The sequence below is a fragment of the Camelus ferus genome, chromosome 16, assembly GCF_009834535.1.
Source record: "Camelus ferus isolate YT-003-E chromosome 16, BCGSAC_Cfer_1.0, whole genome shotgun sequence".
Classification (NCBI taxonomy): Eukaryota; Metazoa; Chordata; class Mammalia; order Artiodactyla; family Camelidae; genus Camelus; species Camelus ferus.
Genome location: NC_045711.1, coordinates 26,785,658 through 26,808,855, shown reverse-complemented (window position 1 = coordinate 26,808,855; position 23,198 = coordinate 26,785,658). Strand labels below are relative to the sequence as shown.

Here is a 23,198-nt window from a genome sequence, read left to right as displayed (position 1 = left end):
CTTACCTGGAACCCACTTAAAATGGCTAAACAGAGAGAGGTCTAGGCACTTCCCGAAGTGAATCTGCGGAGTGCGGGTTTAGCCTCCTGCTGAGCATTTATGAAATATAAAATACATATACACCCCTGTGTGTATGCATGTTTATATGTATGCACACACGCACTTGTGTGCATATATGTACACGTGTATGTATTTATATGTGCGCATATATGCACATGCATGTGTGTACATGTAACTGTGTGTGCACATGTAAGCAGACGTCTCTGGCTGGTATGCATGTTCTGTGAATCTGCAGAGTCTGTGGCCATGGAATCCTTTTCTCTTCTTTTTCTTGCCAGGTCCCATGATACATGGTTTTTGTGGAGCATATTTTCGTATATGCTGTTTAGAAAAGACATCAAGGAATTACTCTGCTTTCTGCAAAGTCGGAGCTGTCTGAGCCTGCTGCTCCCACCCGTCTAAGAACTGGGCCCTGGGCTCTAAGACAGAGAGACAGCTTCGGTTTCCAGGTGGGATACTGAGCTGTCCCAAGGCTGCTGAGCGGATGATGGACTCTGACCCCACCAGCTCCATCCAGGCACTATCTCGGGGCACTGAGGGAGAAAATGTGGATGATTCAGCAGAAAACTCGCCCACGATTGAGAAACAATTTTAACAAGTTTTGAGACGTTAGTGGGGTTGACGTGATCAACACAAGACGCATCTTTTCATTTTTACTGAGACCGGATATTCAGGATCAAGGAAGTTAGCAACACAGCCCCCAGCCCACAGCCACATCAGAACCAGCTCCACAGGCAATGCGCATCACCGTTCTCCCTGGGGAGGCTGTGAACTCGTGCTGCCACCCATGCCACTGGGTCACTCCGTGGTCTGTCTTCCAACGTCCCCCCTGGGAACATCCTGGAGTAGAATCCACTAGCAAACACCTGCCCGATCTCCTACTTGACTCTCCTCCTTCACTGGGCTTGATGCCCCTTTATCACACAGCTGTCCAATCAACAGCCACTCTGTCCCATTGCCTAGCACCGTGTCCGGGCCTAATCTGTATAACCACGCGACCTGTAGAGTGCTAAAGTCAACCAAAGTAAGCAGGATAAGACGTCGTGTTCACCCAGCTCCACCCCAGGCCCCCCACGTTCAAGCCTTGCTAACGCATCTCCATGCAAGAGCTCAAACAAAATGCTGAAGCTCAGAAGTATTTGCAGAATGAGGAGGAGGAAAGAATACCAGGGATCCACTGTTAATCAGAGACCAGGCTCCATTGTGGGGCAAGCTATGGGCAGATGGGGACAGAAGATACAGATTCAGCCTTCGGAGAGCCAGAGGTAGTGAGTCAGCAAAGCCCAGCCTTCAAGAAGGACGCAGGACGCGTCTTGGATATGCTGTTGTCGGGGTCCCCCCAAAGGAGTGGTGTGTGCTGCCTTGATCTCACTTCCTCAGACTCTCTGCAGGCCTCCCCTCCATCCTTGCTCAAACGGGACCCTCTTCTTCAACTGCAAAGGACCAGAACACCCAGGACATTCCAGCCTCCTGGTGTCTGAGTGGTGGTCTTATGGTGGAATGTGGGATGCAGTTTAAGAATAAGGATGATGCCACATGGCCTCAGATCATTTATCAGTCATTTGTCCCTCCCTGAATCACTTAGTCTTGAAGGGTCCCAGGAGCCTCTGCGCTAGACCAGGGAAGGTGATAAAGTACCCACCCCACAAGGCTGCGGTGAGGGTCTGTGGAGATGGTGTCCACGAAAGTTTCCCCTTTAAACTATAAAGTGCTATGGGATGCAGGCTGAAACCACCGTCCCTTGTTCAGGTAAAGGGAGAAAGACAATCAATCTCGAAGGAACTGTAGCCCAAAGAGGGTCTAATCAAAGCCCTACCCCTCAATGGGTGGAAGAAAACCTAGTAATTTAGTCATTAAAAACATGTTTTCTTGGTAAATGTAGTCTTTTTCAGTCCTTGGAACTTTTGGTTTTCCTGAGTCTGCTTAGCTTCTAGAAAGCAGGGTAAAGAAATCACTCATTTTTTTTATTGTCTTGTGGGCCAACAGCCAGAGAAGCTGCACCCACCCCAGACAGGCACCTAGTTTCGCTACCTGTGAAACAGGGGTGAAGGTGCCTTCCACTACCTTTGCCAGTCTGAAGGTAAGAATGGGCTGATGGATACATCGGCAATGACGTCCCGTGGGTTGGCTTGGCCATGGGAGGCTCAGCCCTCCACCTCCAAGCCCATAAGGATGGACTCAAGCAGGGCAGTGTTTGTGCCGCCAAGGTAACTGGGCACACGAGGCTGTCTTAGCTGTTCCCTCCATAGGTATCATCACCAACAAACACTTCCTGAGAGTTTCCTTCCACACTGAACAACTGAAGCCAACAGAGCATTATTACCATTATTATTACTGAGGTGGCATTCACCTAGTACAAGAGCCACTACTTCAAAGTCTACAATTCAGAAGGATTTCGTGCATGCGCCGTGTTAGTGCAACCATCACTTCTATCTGGTTCTGAAACATTTTCATCCCCCCAGAAGAAAAACCCATCCCCATTAAACAGCCACTCCCTGCTCCTTCCCCTCACCCCAGCCCCTGCAACCACCAGTCTGCTTTCTGTGCCTATGGGTTTGCCTATTCTGGATATTTCATACAAAGGGGATCATACAGTACAAAAAAAGAAAACACCCTTTTGTGTCTGGCTTCTTTCACTGACAATATTTCCGAGGTTCATCCACGTCGTAGCATTTAGCGGCACTTCACTTTATGGCTGAGTAACACTCCGTTACATGGGGCAGATAATGGGTAAGAACGACCACGTTTTGTTTATCCACCATCCACTGATGGACAGTGACTTGCCCCCCACCTTTTGGCCGCTGTGAATTGTGCTGTGAACATTCACGCACGAGTGTTTGTTTGAGCGCCTGCTCTCAGTTCTCTGAGGTATACACTTAGGAGTGGAATTGCCGAGTCAATGGCACTTCTGAAAACACAGACCTCGGCATTGTTCTCCAGCAGTTTCTCTCTGCACTTAGGAAGATGTGCAAGTGGAAAGCTGCCCCGTCTGGCCTGGTCTGTCTTACCCTGGGTTCTCTCCACCTTCCAGCTTCCTGGACTACTTGCAAATAGTCATCCTTCCTCCAACCTCAGGACCTTTGGACCATTGCTTCCTCTGGTTGTGGCTCTTCCTCTTTCCACTCTGTCTGGCTAGTTAACACCTACCTGTCTTTCAGATTTCAGTTTTTCATCTAACTTCCTCAAAGAAAACTGCCCTCGCCCCCAAACTAGGTCAGGCACGCCCACTCTGTGCGCCCACAGCACTCTCTACTTCTCCTTCACCAGAATTTCAATTGCACTTTACTGAAAGTATTTCTATTTTACTGCAAGTATTTCTTTTGCTGATTTGCTCACTGAGAATTTATTCAGCATCTACACTGGGCTGGGGATTGCCTTTTTTTTTTTTAGTTGAAATATAGTCAGTTTACAATGTTGTATCAATTTCTGGTGTGCAGCATAATGTTTCAGTCATATACATACACATATATTCCTTCTCATATTCTTTTTCATTATAGGTTACTGCAAGATATTGAGTATCATTCCCTGTGCTATACAGCAGAAACTTGTTGTTTACCTATGTTATGTATATAGTAGTTAGTATCTGCAAATCTTGAACTCACATTTTTATCCCTTCCCACCTCCTTTCCCCCTTGGTAACCATAAGTTTGTTTTCTGTGTCTGTGAGTTTGTTTCTGTTTTGTAAATAACTTCATTTGTGTCTTTTTTTTTTTTTTAAGATTCCACATATAAGTGAGATCATATGGTATTTTTCTTTTTCTGGCTTACTTCACTTAGAATGACATGCTCCAGGTCCATCCATGCAGCTGCAAATGGCATTATTTTATTCTTTTTTATCACTGAGTCGTATTCCATTGTATAAATATACCACAGCTTCTTTATCTAGTCATCTGTCAATGGACATTTAGGTTGCTTCCATGTTTTGGCTATCGTAAATAGTGCTGCTATGAACATTGGGGTGCATGTATCTTTTCAAATTAGAGATTCCTCAAGATATATGCCCAGGAGTGGGGTTGCTGGATCATATGTTAAGTCTATTTTTAGTTTTTTGAGGAATCTCCATACTGTTTTCCATAATGGCTACACCAAACTGTATTTGGGCTGGGGATTGCTTTAGGTACTTGAGAGACAGCAGTATTTCTAGATATCACCCTTAACCCTTGATCTGTGTGGAGAATCAATATATAGGTAGGCTAGGCTGGTGATGAGAACTGTAGGCACGTTGGGGACAGGAATCTGTTCTTAATGCCTTGGTAATCCTCAACAGCACTGAGCATGGTTAACACTGATACGTTGTTGAATGAACCACTCAGCAAATTCTTTAGGAAGTTACGATCCCAGTCCAGACATTCAAATTTCTAGCTACATTACCTTTCCACTAAACTACAGTGACCCTCAGGGCACTTGAGACAATAGTCCTGGAACCAGAAAACCAAAGGAGAATTCTCAGATCTGGCCACTAACAAAACAGCGGTGGTGGTAGATTAAATCTGTCATTCTGGTTCTTATCTTCAGTTTCCTTATCTACCAAAGGTTGTGTCAAATGTATTCAGAATTTTCCTGGGATGCCAGTTCTTTTAGGAAGCAGCTGGTTCCTCACGTAACTAGCTGTCTATCAGAATTCAGCACTAGGGCCACTGGACAGCGCCATCAGTACTTGGTAACCACTAGTCTTCCCTCTAACTCCAGGCTTCCCATCCCCAGGGCATGCCCATTCTCCGGCTTCCTCCTGAGGAAGCCTCCGCAAACACGCCCAGAGCTCTGTCCACCAATAAGCAGTAGAAACCAAAGTGGGAAAAAAGAAAAGCAGAGACATTCCATTCCATGTCTTTAGAGATTACAGCCTGTCCTAGGTTGACCATCTGTGGTGGCCATGAAAATGCAGCCTTCAGCTCTCCTGCTATGGGAAGCATGGTGAGTGATGACCGCAGCTGCTGCTCTTCAGAATACACCACCACCACATCCCCCCAACCCTGCACCATCCCCAGCTGCTCCCAGCCAGTGACTTAGCACGGGGGCAGGAAGATCTGCAGTACAGGGCAGGAGACATCTCACAAGATGCCTTTGGCTCAGCGACCTCCCCTACATTGTCCCAACTGAAACATTCCTGGGACTGTGCTGTGGTTGGAGGCTCTTCTACCACAGTCCGCCTTCCTTCTGCCTCTCCTTTCACCAGTGCCAGGCTTGCACTGCAGGCTGAAGGCTCTCCCTGCCACCTCCTGCTCCCTCCTCTTTCTCCTTACAGGCACTTCCCCCAACAAATCTGTATCTCTAATCCCTTCTTGGCACATGCTCCTTGGAGGACCTGAGTACACAACATTGTCAAAAGAGTGAAATAGCCAATAAACACCCTGCAGAACAGCATACGCATTTGGACAAGCAGCTAAAAAAAAAGCCTCAAATTTCTACAGACAGACCTTACAGTTTCCATTTTAATAAATGTGTATTAAGCTCCTGGTGATGGCAAACATGTACCTATCTCACACCTCCAAGGCAGGCTGTCATTCTCATCCTCATTTTGCACATGAGTAAACTGCAAGGGACTGTCATAAATATATAATTTGGTTTCAATTAATGATGATAAAAAATCATAGTCAGCATCAATTAGCATTTACTACACACCAGGTGCTGTTCTATACTTTTTATGTTCTGCTCATTAAAAAAAAAATCCTAAAAACAGCCCCATACTTCAAGGAACAATGAGGAGCTAAGAAGCACAGATGTGCACTGAGACTCACTGGTGTGTTTGCTTTACAGGAGGTGACCCGGGGAGGAAAGGGGGAATCCTAGCACGCCTGGCCCTGCAGGCTCCCCTCGCAGGAGGCTGCCTCCTCTCCCCATGAATCAGCCTTGCTCTGGATGACAGAACCGCAGAGTTGAGAGTCTCATGATCTGATGGATTATCCTTAAAGTTTCCTGCAGCCGCCTCCGGTTTCACACCAGGCGCCATCAATGAGAAGACAGGACAATGGATAATAAAGCACACGGCTCTGATTCCTAATAAAATAAGACGGTGCTGTAATGTGCCCAGTAGCCAAGGCTCAGGCCAAATGCAGCATAGAAATGAGAAAAATCAATGCATGATTTACAGAGAGAATGATTTTTTGTCTTTTAGATGTGAAACAATGGAGGAAAATGTAACAACATCTCACACCGTGTTAATTTTTTAAAATGCAACCAACAGGTCACCAAGAAAAGAGATGGAGATGATGTTCAAAGCCTGGAGGGAAAAGGAGAGTGGTAACGCAAAGAGTGAGTCTCTGAAAGGGTGGGCATGTCTCCACACCACAATGCTCCTTTCCTTGCAGGAAGTGGGGCTTTCTCCCATCTCAACCTGCCACATCCTTCTTCTCTCCCCTGCCCATTTCTTCATTGAAATAAGAGTGTCTAGACACTTTTTCTTTATTCTTCCAGGTCATTCATTCACCTGGCCTGGTGCCACACCTGAGATGAAAAGCTATTTCCCGGGGCTCTCCCTCCTCCTCATGAGCCCTTTGCAACAACACTGAACAATAAAAGGGCTGGTTCAATCCTCCACTGCAAGACGGATCTTCAGGAGGGCTGAGTCAGGCTGACTCTAGACATTTTGTCTACATTACTCCTCGATAGCCCCACCTGAAGTCCTGCCATCCCTTCACCCCAGCAAGGGCAGTTCCCATCCTTCAGCCCTACTTGTTCCTTCCTCATTATGCCTGAGTAGTCTGTTCCCTTACTGACTCATCCAAGTTCAAGACCTTCCAGGTTTCCAGCCCATCAGTACCCCCAGATATAGCACCATGACATATATCCTTGCCCTTTATTTTTCTTGATTTTTTAATATATGGTACTCCCTCCCCCTGCCAGGCCTCTAAGCTACTTGGGCTGCCCCACAGCCCTGCCTTGGGCAGCTCCTTTGTCTCCATGGCTCTGGAAGCCACGCAGTGAGTATTTCAAATCCATGCGTAGCATGACTGAGTCCGCTCGAGAAAACGCTGTCCATGGTTCTGGTGAAGTGATGAAATGAAGAAGAGGAGCCAGCCCCCACCTGGCAGGACTCAGCTCGGGGGAGAGACAGGAAGAGAAGGTAAGCGGGAATGAGCCGCAAAACTCCAGAGTTCAGGTTGGTGTTTTGTTACCCACACTGCCAACGGGCTGCCCACAACACAGGGCTTGGCTCGTGACAGGTGAACGAATGAGTGAAACAAGTGAGTAAAATGAACAGAGGGAACGATCAACATAGAGAAGAAGGGAAAGAGGAAAGAGAGAAACGCACATATATTCTTAGATCTGAAGGAGTTGCTTAGAGATGCCTTCCCCTGGCACAAACTGTCCTGAAATGAACTTGAGGAGAGGCAGGCTTTAGCCCTGGACTGGACTGGCTTGCTGCTTTGAGAGGTGTCTGCCACAGACAGGGAGACACCGACTTCCTCTGACACACGTACAGGATATCGTGGTGTGATGACTGCTGTAGTGTGACCGAAAGCACGGGCTGTGACCGGGCACCAGTGGCCCTGGCACCAGGCTGACCTCCATAACCAGTAGGAGAGGACCTGAACAACTTTACCATCACTGACCTGTCGACCTGGAAAACACTTCAGGCTTAACCGTGAACAAGGCAGACACTTCTTCAAGGAGGGCGGGGGCTGGAGGCCACAACACCAACCTTTCCCGCAGCTTCTGAACTGGTAGCAGCAGTTTGGCGCACCGAAGAAGCCTGCACTGGGCGCATGAATATTTCCTATCAGCCTGATCGTGTAATTAAAAAGCCGAAGAGCAAGGGATGATACTAACAAGGCCAGAGGGACTAGCAGGGACAACTCTGAAGTCAAAGCCACTTGGGCTTCCAACCAACCACCCTGGGCCACCACGGCTCTTTGGTTGCAAGATGTCACAGCATCATTCACGGTTTCCCTTGTTCTCTGGATCCTCACACCTGCAGGGTGAAGTGGTCCGTGGAAATGCAAATGAACAAGGGTGATCTCCTGCAACAGATAGCTGGAGCCAGAGGCGGGGACCAGAGAGGCTTGTGTTCCTTGCAGGGATTCAAGTTGTCTGCAACCACAAAACCTTCATTTTCTTGCTCCATTGATTTATGCCTGGCTCCTGAGAAATTAATGACCCAGGAGAGCTTGTGGTGGCTCGCCTAGCCCCCCCAGAAGGGCTCAGTGACGACTTTGGGTAGTAAAAGCACCAGTTGCCAAGCAACCAAATAACAGGTCTTCAGTTGCAGCTCTTTGTTTTGCAAAAGCAAAACAGAGCAGCAGGTAATTAAATTGGCCAAGGCGACATCTCCCTGGAATAACCTCAGCCAGCGAAGACCCTGCTGAGACCCCTTTTCACCAAAGAAAGGAAAACAGACTAGTCTGAAGTCATGCCTGGGGGGGAGCTCCCAATCTTGCACTAATTGGGGGCATCAGTTGGCCCTAAGAATTCAATCAGCCAGGCAGTGTCCCAATCAATGGCTGACAAATGGGCCACTTCTGTGCCCTGTTCTTTATTTTAAAAATTAAAAACCTTCTTTGAAAAGGAAATAGTGGCCTCCGGTTTGAACATCTCCCATCTGTCTGAAGCTAACTGTATACATTTGCCACTGAAGCTAGATTGTTTTATTCTTCTTCCTAAGTCGAAGTCGGAGGAACATCCCATTAGCCCACGGTGACTAGGAGCTCAGAAAATGCTGTCTTCTTTCTCTCCCCCCCTTCTTTCTCTCTCCATGAGGCTCAGGCTTTGAGACCTCTCCCCTCTGTTCTGTTTCACACTGGATGTACCATCTTCTGATTCAAGCCTGTCTAAATTTCAGGTACCCACGGTCAAGGGAGTAACAAAGCCTGGCTATGCAGCGGAGGGAAGAAAGAAAGCTCTTGCTGATGTTTTGAGTGCCCATTTGTCCCACCACCCCAGCCCTTTGCTTTGCTCCACTTGCTTTCAACAACCCCCTTTCCATCCCTCCAACACCCTACACTGTGGAGCTCAGCCCAAGTAGCACCTTCATCCCTGCCTCTATGGCCATTTCTGTGGTTCTAAGCCTGGGGTACCACTAGAGATCCCTGGCCCCTTGCAGTCCGGTTTCCAGGCAGCTGGGGTGCCCCACTGGTCCTTGGATGGGCTCAAAACACATCCGCCTCAAAAACACACACCGAAGGGGCAGGGAAGCTGTATTTGTAACAAGCGTGTGAGATCGATTCTAGTACTGTCTACTGGAGGCGTTGGGGAACCAGGTCAAGGGCACAACTTGAGGTAAAAAGAGCTAAGCACATACACAGCTGACCCAGCGGGAAGATCTGCACCTTAACAGAAGCCTCCAGCAAACAAAGTCTTTCCTAAGGGATCGCATCCTGTGAGACCATCATGGCCGAGCTGTACCAGTCAGAGGAAATAATTACCCGGGGGCAGCTGCAGGAAGCCAGGCTGCAAGGTACTGGATAATTTCAGTGGGGGAGCCCTCAAGACTCATCACACAGGAATCATCCCCACCCTGAGCTTAAGGCAAGACTCTGCCTTGAAGGACCAAGCTAACTCTCTTCTTTGGAGCTGGGCATGACACTGGGGGTGAGATTTTAACTCCTGCTCTTCAGCTCCTGAGGAGAGCTTGGTGTTCTCTTGGCTCTATATTTACACTTATTTCTGAACGATCATGGATATTCACACAGAGCTCCTCCACCACGGCTTCCACAGGTCCCCCTGTGGCTCTGAGTTATTTATGCAACCTTCTCTTCCAGGCAGTGCCCACAGAGCTGACACACGTTAACTCTCTTGCGATCCAGCTCCTCCAAGAAGAACTGGGAGATACAGATGGGCCAGACTGCACCCCTCCCCCTTGGGGGAGATGTGATTACAAACAGCAAGACGGGGATACACGTTTGTAAGTGTCAGATAGCAGAGTGGAGTAACACTCCCCACCCCAACCCCCGCCAGGGAAATCCACTTGGTGCCCACCCTGAACAGACACTTGGATCCTGCAGGGACCCACAGCTAATGCCTCCATTCTTTCCCCCTCCCACGAACCCCCACCACTGCACTTGACCTTCCCAAATGTAAACCATCCTGGGATCATGCAGGCAAGGCATTAAGCAAAACCTAGAGACAGGCTGTTGATAAGACAACAGCTAGATGGAGAAGAAGAGAAACCAGCACTCACTGGGCAAGTCCCGGCATGACACACACGTGGTCTAATTCAATTCCCACAGTGGCATTTCAAGGAAGATGTTATCCACTCCACTCTACAGGTGCGAAACTTGTCGTGGTCCAGAGAGGTGAAGTCACCTGCCAACATAACATCTTGTCCACGGTAAAGCAAGGATTCTGCCTCTCACTTGGCCACCACCTGCCTCAATACCAGGAGTCCAGGGCTCCGGCTTTAAAGTCGACATTTGCAGTTTATTAGCTACATGACCTTTCTCAACCGCACGTTTTCCATTCGTAATATGGGGCTGTCTGATCTGCCTACATCTCTGGGAGACTGTGAGGACCAGCCGAAGTCAAGAGCGGACCTGCTTTGTACATTGAATCCCTGCAGTCACACTCAGTCTTCAGTATTTAAGTAACACCTAAAACAACAACAATTCCAACAAGGACATCCTTCCTGCCAAATGAAGCAAGTCCCATGATAGGGTCAGGTCTCCTGCGGCTTCGAGGGGAGAGGCGGGGGTGGGGCAAGGAGTTATGTATTTGCAGGACCTGCTCAGAAAACTGTGAATCACATTAGGGACTAGTGTGCCAGGCTGAGTAGTGTCTGCTCAAGATTCATGTTCACCCTGAACCTCAGAATATGATCTCATTTGGAAACGGGGTCTTTGCAGGTGCAATTAGTTAAGATGAGGTTGTACTGGATTAGGGTGGGTCCTACATCCGATGACTGGTGTCCTTATACGAAGGGAAAATAGAGGCACACAGACACAGAGAGAAGGCCACGTGAACATGGAGGCAGAGAGTGGAAGGATGCATCTCCAAGCCAAGGAACACCAAGGATTGCCAACAGCCACCAGAAAACTAGAAGAGCCAAGGAGCAGCCCCAGAGCCTTCTGAGGGAGCCTTACGACCACCCTTACTTCAGACTTCCAGACTCCGAATTGTAAGAGAATAAACCTCTGTTGTTCTAAGCCACCCGGTGTGTGACCCTTGGTTATAGAAGCCCCAGGAAACTAGTACAATTAGTGATGGAAGTTTCTGGGACAAGCACTGTGCTTCACGCACATTTTCTCATTCATCCTTACAAGGGAGATAGTATCAGGCCACCATTTCACAGAGAGGGCCACGAAGGCTTAGAAAGGGGATGGAACTCGGCCAAGTGCACACAGCTCTGCGGACACAGCAAGACTCAGGAGCTGACCAGCCAGCCTTGGCCTCAGCCAGTGGACCACACTGCCGTGCGCACAGCCGGCCACCGAGATCAGCGCACGTGCCCCAGGGGAGTGAGACGCAGCTACCCAGAACCTCGGGGGAGCCAGATGATGTCATTAACACAGTTTTTCCTCTAGCTGAGGGTCCGTCCTTAAGCACAGATACTTTCCTTTATTTTGACAGAAGTTGTTCTCAAAGAACAGCTCATTTTCCTGCAGGCTTAATTTAATTTAATTTACTTTCTGCACTGATGACTCAGAATTATCTCAGAAACATTCATTACCTTGTGAGGACACGAAACATGATGGCCTCAGACATCTGGAGGTAGGAGGGGATGTCAAGTCCTCATTAGAGCCACCCAGCTGGTCTGCTGATTGAGGTGGCGTCTGTCTGAATGACATGTGGTCATCAATTTTATGTCCAGGCCATTGTTAAGGCATGTGTTTTCCTATCTCCCGGTTGTCAGGAGGCCCAAGGAGAGTTGGCCCTTTCTCTTTCACATTCCATTTAGTTTCTCTTCCTCATCTAATGAAGGTTTGGGAGGCAGATACCCAAATGTCTTAGAGTTGTCACAGACTAAGGCATTTTTTTAAATTGAAGTATAGTTGACTTACAATATTGTGTTAGCTTCTGGTGTACAGCGAAGTGATTCGGTTTTATATATACACATATACATACTCTTTTTCAGATTCTTTCCATTATAGGTTATCACAAGATATTGAATACAGTTCCTTGTGCTATACAGTAGGTCCTTGTTGTTTCTCTAGCTTATATATAGTAGTGTGTATCTGTTAATCCCATATTCCTAGTTTATCCCTCTCTGTTTCCCCTTTGGTAACCATAAGTTTGTTTTCTATGTCTGTGAGTCTCTTTCTGTTTTGTAAATAAATTCATTAGTATTATTTTTCAGATTCCACATATAAGTGATACCATATAATATTTGTCTTTCTGTCTGGCTTACTTCACTTAGTATGATCATCTCTAAGTCCATCCGTTTCTCTGCAAATGGCATTATTTCATTATTTTTTATGGTTGAGTCATATTCCTCTGTGTGTGTGTGTGTGTGTGTGTGTGTGTGTGTATCACAACTTCTTTTTCCAGTCATCTGTGGATGGACACTTAGGTTGCTTCCATGTCTTGGCTATCGTTCATAGTGCTGCTATGAACCCTGGGGTACGTGTATCTTTTCAAATTAGAGTTTTCATCTTTTGTGGATTATATTCCCGCTCTTTTGTGGGTCAAATCCATAAGCTCTAGGATTTTTGTGATCTTTCTCTTGGAATGCAGAGCCTTTCACCTCTGATTTCCTGTTACCCAGCTGCATTTGCCATGAAAAGAGCTTTTTACCATCCTACCCCAACCTTGCTGAGCTGTATGAGGAGACCTGGTTTCCGGGGCTGGGAGTGAATTAATGAATTATACCAGGCTCCCAGCGCACATACACACACACTACACACACACACACACACACACACAGATGACCACTTAGTGCCCTGTCTACTTTCTTCTCGTAATTGGCAGGATGGCCTTCGGAAGGCACTTAGGGGGCTGGCTTAGAGAGCCTCCAAAATACCTGTTCTTTCATTTTGATCTCCTCTCAATACTCGATCAGCGTTCTTTTTTTTTTTTTTTTCCTTTAAAATATTTCCTAAATCAACTTCTTTCTTTCTATCCCACACTGATCACCTCAGCCCAAGCTCTCATCACCACACTGGTCTGGCGTCTTCCGTCTCTCCCCTTTCCCGTGCTTCACATGTAACACCATCACCAAAATAAACATCAGAGATAACCAAGTGGTATTTACTAGTTCCGCGAGGAATCCTACGGAAACTCAACGTGCAATTCCCACTGCCACGCTGCTTCCTGAACCTGCCATTCTCCCCATCCTCTTCTTCTGCTCCAACCCCTCCAAGCCAAGAAATTACACTTCGGAGAATCCCTTTTCCCAGAAATGTTTTTGTTTTTTTTTTTTTTAAACTAAACTCCATCCTCTCACTCCCATCTCTTTGGAAATGCTTCAAAGTTCCCACCATTTTATTTTGTTTCATTTTAGTCCAACCTTATGTTGTGAGTAGGGAGGCAGTGGGCCTGCTATGACCAACATTCTTAAAGAAGCGCAGCTCCGGGACGCTGTTGTCCTGGGAGAATACTTCAGACTTTCCATCCATCATCATCAGGAAAAAAAAAGATTCTATTTCTAAAAAGATTGTAGTGAGTTGAACTGGGTTCTCCCCTAAAAATGACACGTCCAAGCCCCAAGTCTCTGTACCTGTGAATATGACCTCGTTTGGAAAAGGGCTCTTGGCACATATAATGAAGGTCAGGGTCTCAGATGACATCGTCCTGGGTTAGATCCAATGGCAAGTCCTCGTAAGTGTGCGAAGGAGGAACCGACAGAGAGGTACACAAAGGGGAAGACAAGGGGAAAGGCAGAGACTGGGGTGAAGTGTCTATAAACTAAGAAAGTCAAGAACGACCAGCAGCTATGAGAAGCTGGGAGAAAGGCAGGGAACAGATTCTCCCTCAGAGCCTCCAGGGCACCAGCCTCATCAGCCCCTCGATTTTGTACCTTTTGCCTCTAAAACTGCGAGCAGTGAAGCCGCTCAGTGAATGGCACGGTGTTACTGAAAACTAACGCGCCTGGCTAAGCCCCTTGACACACTTCCTAGGGACAGAATCGGAAGCTCCCACTTTGCTGGGAGGGGAAGTAGACAACGGGGTGGAGAGAGATGGCAGAAGAGCCATCACGTCACCCCACCAACCGTCATTAAAATCGTCACTGACATCTCCTCCCTTCTGAGCTCATTTGCATATGAAGGGGTCACATAGCGACAGGAGGATGACAAGGCCACACCCGTCAACGTGGCAAAATCGGAACTTCAGTAAAGGAACAGAGCTGCAGGTTAACCCCCGCCCGCCACGCAGACTCCCCAAACGTGCTCCGTCTTTATAGAACGGGTCCTGACGTGAGCCTGCTCCCCTTCCTGCCCTCCAGGTGACTTCTCCCTCCCAAATTAACCACTGTCACCACTGAAACTGCATAGAAAACTCGAGTTAGTCATCTTTGCCTTTTCAGCCTCCAAACCAGTATGTCACCCAGTACTGTCCGTTCTTCCCAATGCCTCTCAGATTTCCTCCTTCCTCTATTTACACCACCACAGCTCCAGCCAAGCTACCCATCGCCTGGTTCTGGAGTGATCTAAACAGCCTCTCAGCACCCTGCTCTCAGGTTCATTGCTCTAAAACGACACTCTAATTGCATCCTTTCTCAGAGCCTGTGGAATCTAAAAAAAAGAAAAGAAAAGAAAAGAAAAGAAAAGAAAAAAAGAAGGCACTAATGACCTTATCTACAAAACAGAAACAGACTCAGAGACGTAGTCAACAAACGTATGGTTACCGGTGGGGAAAGAGGGTGGGAAGGGATACATCGGGAGTTTGAAATTTGCAAATATTAACTATTATATATAAAATAGATTAAAAAAAACAAATTTCTTCCGTATAGCACAGGGAACTATATTCAATATGTTGTGGTAGCCTATGGTGAGAAAGAATTTGAAAACGAATATATGTATGTGTGTGTGTGTGTGTGTGTGTGTGTGTGTGTGTGTGTATCTATAGGACTGAAGCATTGTGCCGTGCACCAGAAACTGACACACTGAAGCGGACTATACTTCAATTAAAAAAAAAAAAAGTTGAAACAGGCGGGGTTGGGAACAGGAGGAGGTGGGGGTAACTCTGAGTAGGGAATCGAATCTGAATGAAGCCTTCAGAAGTGCCCCGAAGACAAACAAAGCAAAGCAAAAATGCCCAAGACAGACGGCTTGTCAGCAGAGTGTCAACACAGCAAGCATAGGGCCTCAACCTAGTTTGGAAAAGAAACCAGGAGACAGGATGAGGGCTTGCGAGGAAATTATCGTTGAGGATAATGCATCACCTTCCCTTCTCCTTCCTTCCTCCTCCCTTTCCTTCTCTCTTTTTTCTCTAAGGCTAGGAGAGATGTTTGTAGGCTGAAGGGCAGAAGCCAGAGAAGGAGGAAGAATGAGAAAAGAGAATAACTTTAGACAAAGCTTTAGAGCGAGAGAGAGCGAGACTCAGGAGAGATGGCGGGCGAGGACGTGAGCAAGGAGGGGCACCAGCCCTGCAGCGTGGGGCTCCTCCATCTCTGAAGGGGCCAGAAGGCTGGAAGATGGATTGTGACCCCATGGAAGCTCACAGGTAGAGAGAGGGGAGCGAAGGAACTTCCACCAGATGGCCTCACAGTCTTTAGGGGAGTGAAACACCAATTATCAGAGGCGGGTGGAGGGGAGGTGGAAGGACTTGGTGGAGACTTCGGTTGGTTGCTGCCGGGAGGAAGGAAGACTGCTGGGAAGAAAGAAGCACAGACGCGCTGGGCAAACAGCTTTCTTTTTTACCATGTGTTTTTCTCGCACTCCCAGCTGAATGTGAAGAGCTTCAAGGTCAAGGTCTACATGTATGTGAACCTCCCCGGTGCTGCCACACAGAGATGCTAAATGCATTTCACACACAGGTAAGCAAATACACCCTGGGCCAGATAAAATATATTAGCTTGGCTAGAAACGATCTTTGTATGTCCCCCCAAAATGATAAACTGGACTGGTCAAAGCCCATTCTTCAGCCTGCTGAATACTCATTTTCTTTATCTCATCAGATGAGATTCCACCCCACCCCCACCCCCACCCAAATCCATGGATCACAACAGGGCAAGTGATCAGAAACGTACAGGGAGGTTGAAACACCTTCAAAGGGCCATGAGCACACGCTGAGGTCTTGCGGAACAACCTTGGGTTTTAGTAACTTACTGGATGGGAGACCAGGTATCAGGGCCTGGGTACCCAGCAGGAATCCGATGGAAACGTCATCCTACCCCATCTATGAACATATGGAGAGCTTCAGTTAAGACCCCCGAGTGTGCCAGAGGAGCCGATGGAACATTCTATTCTTAGTTAATACTGTAACTACAGATGCCTTTGATCCTGGCTCTTCCAGACAATTAGCCTGTAGCCTGTGCCAGCGAAGTTGTTTTCATCTATCTTCCTGTCTCACTGTAAATAACCCAATTTCAAAGGCAAATGCGCTATACACCCTCCCACGTGTACGTCTTATTTTATCCACCACATCTTGCCTTTCCCTCAAGATCGGAAAGTAGTCCTAGATACCAAAATAAGCTCCCCTCCCCATGCCTAAAAGTGCCCAATTCGTTGGAACAAAAAGATTTAGGGATGAATGCTGGGACATTCTTTTTTTAAGATTAGAACGCACCCTTCTGTACAGGTAGGAAGCGGGATCTACATCTGGGTGGGCGATGGGATTAGGGGGTGGGGATACTGGAAGCAGCGCTATGAGGAATGCTATGGACCAGGGTCCTAGACGCAGCCGCTGAACGTAGAGGCAATCCCCTGTCTTTAAGATACAGCACAGGGGAGCTCGTATCAGCTTGCTGGGAGAAACACACCTCAAGAGGCTCTGAAGTAGTAGGCCCCCCGCTCTTACCATCTGTCACTTATAAAACCCAAGGCTTTCAAGGCAATTCCCCTTTTTAAAGTTGAAATACTGAGGCTCTATAATCACTTCCCCTTTGTTTGAAGTCCTTCCTCCAACTCTTCAGACTATCATGTGCTCAGCCAATAATGTCTGTAGACCCTTGGAGGTGAAGATCATTTCTAAGGTAGCAAAAGTCAAGCAGGAGACAGAGAACCCAACGCTGGTTGGCGAAACGCAACTTTGCACATCTGCCACATCCACCGTGCCCCTTGCCCCGTGCCCCTTCCGTTCCCCTCCTGGGAAGCGCTGTCCATCCCAGGAGACTCTCCTCCTTCCCTGCACCCATCCGCTGGGCCAGTGCGGTTACTGCGTGCTCCTGTGGCACCACGGCCCTCTCTGTCGTAGGCAGATCTGTCAGGGTTGCACGTTCACATTTATTTGCATAATTCTTCAATGAGTGTCCTTCTCCCCACTGGGCTGCAGGAGGGCGGGCGCAGCGTGTTCTATGAGCCACTGTACCCCCAACACTGGGCACAGTTCGAGGAGCCTTGAATGTATTAATCACTGTTTCCCCAGCATTTAGCCAGTCACGCAGCCTCTAACTGCATCCTCTGCGCCTGGGAAGGAGAGGCCATTTCCCCACTGATTGGACCCATATTAGTGCCTGAGGCTGTTTCCTCCACATTTCCTGGATACCTCAGTCAGAAACTTCTTCGTCTAGCTCCTTTGCCAGCACCCATTCTGCCTCAAGCTCCCCCCAACAGCTCTCTTGTCAGTACTTCTTCTGGCTGAATCCATTTTTCCCCCTCCTGTTCCTGTGCATTAATAGCTTTCTTTCATGATCTCTCTCACTGGAGAACGATATCACATTAGCATCTGGAGAACTTCTGTAGCTCAGTTCGTGTTTATCCATTTACTTTTACACAGACAAGAAAGTTGACCGACGTCACACAACCGGCCGGGCAAGCATTCTTCCGTTCGCCACAGGCCCCGCTCTCCCTACTGTCTTTCACTAGCTGGCCTGCTTTATTTACACGACTCCTTGGTCCACTGAGGCATTCGTATCCGTAATCCTTGCACTAGACAGATTTTTTTTTCTTTAATAGAATATCTAGGATTTGATGACAGAATTCACCGTGTAGAACAGAGGAACAGACAGACAAGGGAGGAAAAGGATTAAGGATAATGGATTTCAAGCTCTGAAGGGGGAAAATGCCTCTTGCTATGCATATGGTTCTGTCTGAATGAATAGTACGCGGTGCACCGAAAGGGATTAAGCCATGATGGCAAATATGTTCCACTTCTCTGAGATTAGGGCTGATGGAAGACCTGAGCCATTTCCAAACCTAAATCATTTCTCGTTTCAAGGCAGGGCTCGTGGAAGCAGCACGGTCCTATTCTGCCAACATGACCAGACCTCTAGGCTCCCCAGACTGCACCCCCTTCCCCCCGTGAGCACACGGGGGTAAAAACAGTCTTCAGGCTGGAAGGGAATTGAGGGACCCACAGTCATGCCTCCAACTGGTAACAGCAGCCTGCACACCTAGGTCGCCGGTAGCCCCCAGCGGTGCCTGAGATTAGCTGTGTTCTCGGGAGAGCACCCTCTCCATCCCGGGTAAAGGAGATCTTGGAGCTGATGGTCCCAGCACCTCCTTCCATGCAGAATGAGGAAACTCAGCAGCTCCTGCTTATCGCTACCATGTGGTCCAGGAATACAAATCGCCTATCAGTAGGAGAGGGGCTTGTCCCAGAGAAGGCAGCAAAGCTCTGGGGAACAGAGTAGAGCAGACCAGCCCCCAAAGCCAGTTTAGGCAGTAAGAACCAGCACAGTGTGGTTCCTCTTTTCTCGGGTCCCAGGCACTCATTTTGCTAGTTGAGTGAGAGCATCGGATAAGTTGCTCTCATGCCTAAAATCTTCTTTGCCTCCCATTGCCCTCCAGATGAGACGCAGAATTCTTAGCATCTCCCTAAGGCCCTGGTAGCCTGTCCTCCACCGACCTTCCCAGCCTCATCATCCCAAGCCACTCCCTGCTCCCCGCTTTCCACACTCCTCTCTCTTCCTGCATCTCATCTTCTGGGTGCAGGGCCCCTGTGCATCCTTGCCCCCACAATCACCTCTTCGCCTGGTCAGTTCATCTCTTCCTTCAGGTCTCAGTGTAACTTTCACTTCCCCAAGCAAGTTCACCATCACGTTCCCCTTCTGCTCTCTGCCTCTCCGTCTGAGTTATCTGTTGCCACGTAGCAAGTTACCCGCAAACTTAGCAGCTTAAAGCAACCACACGTATCATCCCTCACAGGTCCCGTGAGTCCAGGTGTGGGGGAAGAAAGGCTTTGGACACATCAGCAACCGAAGTGGATGCAGTGGGTGGCTGCCTTCAAGATTCCGAGGAAGAGGATTTCCGACTGGAGGACAGAATTCTGTACTATCCTAGAATCAAGTCATCAGTCGACAGTGAGGGGGTAATAGAAACTTCAGCTGAGCAGGGTACTGAAGCATTCATCTCATACCCTGGATGATTTGCCTATTTGTCTATTTGTGTGTAACGAATTATTCTAAAACTTAGCACTTTTAAACAATAAACATCATCTCACAGTTTCTGTGAGGCAAGAATCCAGACGTGGCCTGGCTGGGCGGTTCTGCCTCAAGGCCGCTCGTGAGGCCGCAGTCGGCATGCTGCCCGGGGCCACGGTCATCGGAAGGCTGGACTGGGGCTGGAGGACGCCCTGCCAAGCCCGCTCACGTGGCTGCCGGCTGGAGGCTTCAGTTTCTTACCACCTGGGCCTCTGCAAAGGGATGCTCATGATAAGGTAGCAGCTTTCCCCAGAGCAAGTAATCCAAGTGGGAAAGAGAGCAACAGAGCGACCCAGAGGGAGGCAGAGTGTCCTGATGGCCTGGTCTGCAGAGTTGCACGCCCTTACTTCTGCTTTGTCCTAATCATGAAATCCAGCACACCCAAGGCAAGGGGAATTGGGCTCATCTCTTGAAGGGATGACTATCAAAGAACTTACGGACATAATTTTATAACCACATCCTCCCAATAGGTGAGGTCAGAACTCCCTGCTCGCTGGCTCAGCCGCCACAGCACGCCACACTCTGCTCCTTACTCCGTGTCACCGTGGCAAGCACGTGTAACGGGCAGGGCTCGGTCCGTCTCTCTTTCTAAATTCAAGATGCTGGGAAGACAAGGACTATTGCACATCATATTCCCAGTGAATTCCAGCACAACGTCAGGTACATACCAAGGGCTCACCAAGTATTTGTTGGATGAATGAACAAATAAATGAGTGAAGGCACAGACAGAAGGGACAGGAGGATGCGGGAGAAAGCAGGATGCAGGAAACGACTACAGGAAAGGAGTCAAAGTTGGGATGACTCCGATACAGGCGATGAGACCATAATGAAATGCAAGTTCCATTCGCCGCAGTGTGCCAATTAGCCTGCATTTCTTTTGACAGCAGCTCAGATACTCTGAGTTATCAGGAGGGAGCCCTGGGCTCAGCTGCAGGTGGCAAAAAAACTCCTTAGATGGGCTCAGCAAGCCTCTGGTCACAAAAGGAAACCTAGTATATGAGGCCGAGGCGCCTGGAAGTCACATCTTGTTTGTTAAACACAGCTTCCCTCATTATCCTCCCAGTAGTAATGGCCGGAAATCCACTTGCTCCCATAACAGCCCCCAGGGAGGCCAGCCCTGCCTTCTTTACTCGGAGTGACCCGTACGTATGGAGGCTCGTTGCCCTGCCGTTCTCAGCACCCTGCTCTGGATTCTTGGAAGCACGCCCTCCCCGTGGAGTTGGGCTGTCACGAGCAATCACACGACAGCCTGAGATGTGGACTCTGCAGGCAGAACCTTCCACCTTCCCCTGCCCTGCCCCCGGGGAAATGTCACATCAGGGGGCGGGCAGGAGGCAGAGGTGGACGGCAGGGCAATGGCAGGAGGAGGGATGGACGGAGACAGCATCTCACCAGTGGGAGGCTGGAACAACAACACTGGGGCCCTGGAGAGGACACACGGTGTCCAGAAATTCAGATCCAATGGCATCGCAGCATCACCCCCAGGACTGACTTAGCGCTGACCGTGTACAAGATACAAGAAGTGCTCGGTATACAGAGAGACACCACCCCCAGCCCGTGGTTTTCAGAGCTCCTTGGGAAAACAGCGCACACACAGAGAAAGGATAAATGACAATTTAATGCAAGATGGCAGGCGCCACAGGCGAAATAAGTCATTCACACAAGAGTTGTCAGAACAGAGCTGTCTACAGGGAGGAGGCAGCCCCTGAGAGCTCCTGAGGGAGTCGGGGCGGAAACTTCCCAAAGTCCTGCAGAGCTTCAGGGAAGATGACTGCCAGAGAACAGGGCCTCAGCGTGTAAGTGCCTGCCTCTGGATGAGGAGTGTGATGGGCTGTCCAGGCGCAGGACCCTGGAACAGCCTGATACAGAGCGAGGATCTGCCCGCCAGGAATTTACAATCTAACTGAGGACATGAGGGTCACACGTGCACAGACACCTGTGATCCACGCAGCGCGGGAGACTTCGTTTCTGTGAATGATGATAAGTAATAACAGTGACGTGCCTGAGGAATGCGATGGAGGTAATGGGGAGCCTCTGCAGGGCTCAGTTTCCACATCTGCAGAATGGGTTTACGAGCACCACCTAACACAATGAATAAGGCAATCACTGGCCGTAGAGAGCACTTGAATGTCTTTCCTTCCTCCTCCTTCCATCCCACCAAGGTGATCAGGCGAGAAGGAGACAGCATTAGACATGAGAACGGGAGGTTCTATTTATTCCAGGAAATGCTGGAAGAAAAGGCCAAAGGTTTGGGGAAGGCTAACGGATTGCAGTACACATAGTCAGACCAGCAGGTCCATTTACTGGCTCTTTGTTAAGTGCCAGGTTGGCATGCACTGCCTCGTCTAATCCTCACCACTAACTCGTGAGATGTGACCATCGCTGTCTAGACCTACAGATAGGAAATGCTATGCTCAGTGAAAGAAGGCAGACACAAAGGATCATTTATTGTGTACGTCCATTAATAGGAAATGTCCAGAATAGGCAAGCAAACACATTAGTGGTTGTCTAGGTCTGCAGAAGGAATACAGTTTGGGAGGGGACAGCTAAGCGGGGCAGGGTTTTTCAGGAGGAGGGCACTGGAATGTTCTTAAGTTGATTGTGGTGATGGCTGCACAACTCTGAATACACTTATGCTTTAAATGGATGAGTTGTATGGTACGTGAATTCTATCTCAACAAAGTTGCTATAAAATTTACTATGTATTCACGTGAGTATGGAAAATCTTTTGGGGGTGATGAAAGTTCTACAGTTGGATTATGGGGATGTTTGCACAACTCTGTAAACTTACTAAAGAACACTGAATTGTACATTTAACATGGGTAGACTTTATGGTATGTCAATTACGTATCCATAAAGCTATTTAAAACAATTTAAAAAAATTTTAACTTTACAATATAGACAAAACACTTTTAATAGACCTGCAGCACATGCAGATTAAAACACTTCAAAAACATACCAAGTCATCCATGAAAGGGGAATTACAGTTCTGCCGAATCACTGTGAGGATAGGACGAGATATTTTTGGTGACACACAGAAGACTCTTGATAGATGCAGCTCTAATTCAGGGGGAGAATCTCAACTCTGAATCTGCTGCCTCTGAGATACAATCCAGAGAAGGGGATGAGAGAAGAGTCGTCCCCTTCCTGGGTGGACAGGAGGCTTGTGGTCCTACGGATAAACTTGGCCCTGAAATCACACTGGCCAACGTGAGTGGGGAGGGGGAGGGCGGAGACGTGACACCTAGGGAGGGGAACGGGGAAAAGTCAATTCTAGCTGTTGGACAAGAGAGAACCGTGCTAGGTAACCAGCAAGGCTTTGCAGGTGCCCTGGAGGAAGCTGGAAGGAGACAAGAAAGAGGACGCTCATATGTGTCAGCTGGCTGTGTTCCCAGAGCCCAATGGATGCGTCAAAAGTCCCCATCACAGAAGAGCCATCCCCAGGCTGGAAGTGTCCATGGAATCCCTCCGCCTGTTGGGACAGGCTGTCGAGCCATCCTGAGGGCCCTGCAAGCAGCCTCAGCTCTTTCAAACCCACGGTCCCTTCTATCAACAAAAATGGAATGTCTCCCTTTCCTGCTTGTAGAAGAGAAATGCAGGATTTGGTTCTCCCATCAGCAAATTGAATCTCAATGCCAATGTGCTGGGTTAAGCCACACTGTGCCCCTGAAGGACCGGCCCCCCTCACCTGCCACCTCGCTGCCCCTGGTTCAGGGCCCCCAGTGCAGCCCCAGCCCTCAGGGTG

General features: G+C 48.5%; 1 protein-coding gene across 15 annotated transcripts in view; it reads right to left on the bottom strand.

Moving 5' to 3' along the window:
* SLC39A11 (solute carrier family 39 member 11) overlaps positions 1-23,198 on the bottom strand; it is a 353,551-nt gene that overhangs the window by 66,884 nt on the left and 263,469 nt on the right. The window lies entirely within an intron of this gene.